Here is a 4,789-nt window from a genome sequence, read left to right on the forward strand (position 1 = left end):
TGTGTATGAATTATTTCACTCCCATTTATAACTAAAAACATGCAGTGTTTCATTTTCTGTTTCCGAGTTATTTCACATAAGATAATGGCCTCCAGTTCCATCCATGTTGCTGCAAAAACATGATTTTGTTCTTCTTATGGTTGAGTAGTATTCCATTGAACATATAAAATGTAATATAAATATCTTACATTTTAAAAATCCAGTCATCCACTGATGAATACTAGGGTTGATGCCATATCTTTGCTATTGTGAATAGTACTGAGATAAACATACATATGCAGCATCTTTTTAATTTAATGATTTCTTTTCCTTTAGGTAGATACTCAGTAGTGGTATTGCTGGATCAAATGGTAGTTCTATTTTTAGTTCTTTTAGGAATCTTCTTATTGTTTTCCATAGAGATTATACTAATTTATTTAATCCTACAGCCTTATGTGGACAGTATTAAGGTCCTAGGGAAATTAAATAATTAGTTCAAGCACAGACCATCACTAAGTTGTGGAGTTAGGATTCAGATCCAGGATAATGTGATTTGAAAGCCATTGTTCTTTTCTGGTACAAAGCACTCTAATGCTGTCACACTACCACCACTAGGTAGAAACATTCTCAATGAGATAATCCAGGTTTAATTTATGACCATATTAAAAAGTGAATACATCATAAAACATGTAGTTCAATTGCAGAAATACTAGGAAAATCCAATATTAGTAAATATAATAATAAAATAATCACATAGAAATCATCTTGATAAAAGTTAAAAAGTCATTTGAAATAAATTATATACCATGGTCAAGTGGGATTTATTCCAGGTATTCAAAACTGATTCAACATTTAAAAAATCAATTAATGTAATTTTTCACATCCACAGACTAAAGAAGAAAGTTATATAATTTTTCAAATGTAGAGAAAATATTTGACAAAATCCAGCACCCATTCACTATATACATTCTCAGAAAACTAGGAATAGACAGAAACTTCAAGTCTGATAACAAAGTAAGTATGTTTCCCTCACCATTCCTATTTAACATCATATTGGAAGTCCTAGCGAATGCAATAAAATGAGAAAATGATTTAAAAGATATATGGATTAAAAAGGAAGAAAGATAACTATGTTTGCAGATGATATGATTATCTATTTGGAAAATTCTGAAGAACCAACAAAAAAATCCTGGAACAGTGGTTATAGTTGAGTTTGCAGGAGAAAAAATTGATATAAAAAACTCGTGCTTGCTTCGGCAGCACATATACTAAAATTGGAACGATACAGAGAAGATTAGCATGGCCCCTGTGCAAGGATAACACGCAAATTTGTGAAGCATTCCAGATTAAAAAAAAAAAATTCGATTGCTTTTTTATTTAATGGCAGTGAGCAATTGACATTTTAAATTAAAAACAAAACTTCTTTTATATTATCACTAGAAATTGCATAGTTATAAACTTAACAAAATATGTATAATACTTATATGAGGAAAACTATAAAACTTAAAAAATCAAAGAAGATGGAAATGAAAAGATATTCCATGTTCATGGACAGCAAGACAATATTATTAAAATGTCAGTTCTTCCCAACTTTATCTATAGATTTAACATAATCCCAATCAAAATCACATTAATTTATTTTGTGGATATTGGTAAACAGATTCTAAAGTTTATATAGAAAGGAAAAAGAACCAGAATATTCAAAACAATATGGAAAAAATGAAGTCAGAGGATTGGCACTCTATGGCTTCAAGACTTACTATTGAGCCATTGTGATCAAAACACTCACAAAATAATGGACAAATAGATCAGTGGACCATAATGAAGAGCCCAGAAATAGACCCATGAAAATATAGTTCAACTGGACTTTGACAAAGGAGCAAAGGCAATTCAATGGAGGAAAGGCTTATCAATAAATAGTGCTGAAACAATTGGACATCTCCATGCCAAAAAACAAAGCAAACGAAACAAAACCTAGAAACAGATTTTAATACCTTTCACAAAAATGAACTCAAAATGGATCATAGACCTAAACATGATACAAAAAAACTATGCGACTTCTGGAGGACAACATGAAAGAAAATCTAGGTGACCTTGAGTTTGATAATGACTTTTAAGATATAGTACCAAAAGTATGATCCATGAAAGAAAAAGTTGATAATTTGGACTTCATTAAAATTAAAGACTTCTCAGTGGTAGATAATGTTAAGAAAATTAAAGAAAAGCCACAGACTGGGAGAATATATTTACAGAACACGTATCTGATAAAAGACTTATACCCAAAACATACAAAGCACTCTTAAAACTTAACAATAAACAACCAACTCAATTGTGTCAAAACAACCCAATTACAAAGTGAGCAAAAGATCTGAACTGAAGCACCTCCAAAAAGAATATACAGTTTGTAAATAAGCATACTAAAAAATGTCCAACATCATATGCTATTACATAATTGCAAATTAAGACACCAGTTTGATACCAATACACACCTATTAGAATGGCTAAAATCCAAAACACTGACAAGATGAAGTGGTGAAAATATGTAACAACAGGAATCCTCTTTCATTGCTGGTGGAAATGCAAAATAGTACAGCTATTTTGGAAGATAGTCTATCAGTTTCTAACAAAGTTAAACATAGGCTTACCATGATTCAGCAATTGCACTTCTTGGTATTTACCCAGATGAGTTGAAAATTTATGTCCACAAGGAAATTTGTGCATGAATGCTTCTAGCAGTTTTATTCTTGATTGCCAAAAATTGGAAGCAACTAAGATGTCCTTCAATAGGTGAATGGATAAACATACTGTGTACAATGGAATATTATTCAGTGATAAATGAACTATGAAGCTATAAAAAGACATGGAGGAAACTTACATGTATATTGCTAAGTGAAAGAAAATCTGAAAACCTACATTCCGTGTGATTCCAACTATTTGACATTCTGGCAAAGGCAAAATAATACAGACAGCAAAAGGATCAATAGTTGTGTTACTAGTTGAAGGTAGTTGTTCAGGTTCTTGGCATTTTGAACAAAGAATTGGACGAAATGCACAAACGAAGCAAGGCAACAAATGCAGAGATTTATTTTAAAAGGAAGTACACTCCATAGGGTGGGGACAGGCTCAAGCAAGTGGCTCAGGAGTGTCAGGTACAGATTTTTCTGGGGGTGTCTCATTGGGCCACTCTATGCAAATGAAATAGTGGCCCATGACCAGTCTAACTGGTTGTAGGAGGAGACCAATCAGAGTGAAGAGTAGGCTCACGACCAGTGTGATTGGTTATGGGAGGGGACCATTCGGAGATATTGGCATTTTCCTCTACCACGCAGAAAAAGGAGGGGTTGAAAACGGAGTAGTCTCTGATATCCAGTTAGCATAACTTGGCCTTAGGTTCCCTGCCTCCAGACCCTATTCTCCTGCCTTAGTTGGTAGGGATTTGGAGAAAAGAGACAAGTAATTGTAACACAGGGCATTTTTAGTCAGTGAAACTATTTTGTGTGATACTGGAATGGTGGATACATGGCATTAAGTGTTTGTCAAAATTAATAAAACTATACAAGTCAAAAAATGAACCCCTAAGGTAAACTATAAACTTTAGTTAATAATTGTGAATCAGCATTGGTTTATCAATTGTAACAAATAGCACAAATACAAGATATTAATCATAAGAAAAACCATGTGTGCATGGGGGAGGGGTTTCATGGGAAATCTCAGTTCCTGTACAATTTTTCTATAAACCTAAAACAGCTCTAAAACATAAAGTCTATTAAAATAAAAATAGTTATTAATAAAATTCAGTATCTATTCTTGTTTAAATGTCTTTGTTTTATCAAGGAAAGGATACATTTTGAATGTGATAAATTATACCTGTCTTTAGCAACTAGTCAACAATTACCCTCTAATTTCTTCTCTCCCCTTTACTATAAAATTTCCTGAAAGTATTGGCTACACTCACTCTCTCTACCTTCTCATCTTCTAGTCTATCCTAATTCTTCACCATCATAATGAAACCACTCTTGTTTATACCAGGTAGTAATTGCTATCCTGTGCCAGAAACTGAATGGTTAATCTCAGCCAGCATCTTTCTTGACCTCTCAACAGAATGCAACAGTTTTGTCTACATGACACTACATTCTTCTCTTTTTCTGCTACCTCACTGGCACTCATGACCAGCTTCTTTTGCTGTCTCTTTCTCTTCATTCTGAGTTCTAAATGTTGAAGTGCTATTAGACTTCTCCCTGCCTATAGGATCTCATTTAGTATCATGGCTTTCTTTACATATTTATGGCTCCTGAGTTTTATCTCTGGCCCTGACCTCTTCTCAGAGGTCTAAACTCAAGGACTCAATCATCTTCACTTTGATTCTAAGAGGCAGGTCTATCACATATAGTTTTGTGTACACACACACACACACATACACACACACACACACATATATATATATACTTACCCACATATATATACATATATATGTCTCAGAATCAATATATATCTCAATATGAAAAATTATATATAACTTTGGTAGACCAAGGCAGGATGATTACTTGAGGCCAGGAGTTCAAGACCAGCTTGAACAACATAGTGAGACTCTGTCTCTACAAAAAATTAAGAAAAATATGTAAACATGGGTGGCATTCCATAGAATCTTCTAGAGTTGTGCAACACAGCATCCCTAAATGCGGTATTTTAAAATTAACATGACCAAAAGAGAAAATTTTCCTCAAGTTCATTCTTAGTCCAGTCTTTCTCAATTGAGTACCTGGCACCATCTTTACTCCCTGTACTACAGAGGCTAGAAACTATACTTCTA

At 33.3% G+C, this 4,789-nt stretch overlaps 1 non-coding gene across 1 annotated transcript; it reads left to right on the forward strand.

Moving 5' to 3' along the window:
* The first annotated feature begins 1,223 nt into the window (after positions 1-1,223).
* Positions 1,224-1,330, forward strand: LOC120360994 (U6 spliceosomal RNA). Its single transcript, XR_005577359.2, has one exon. It is a non-coding gene; the product is annotated as a U6 spliceosomal RNA (small nuclear RNA).
* Positions 1,331-4,789: the final 3,459 nt, after the last annotated feature.

Source organism: Saimiri boliviensis, chromosome 6 (assembly GCF_048565385.1).
Source record: "Saimiri boliviensis isolate mSaiBol1 chromosome 6, mSaiBol1.pri, whole genome shotgun sequence".
Taxonomy (NCBI): domain Eukaryota; kingdom Metazoa; phylum Chordata; class Mammalia; order Primates; family Cebidae; genus Saimiri; species Saimiri boliviensis.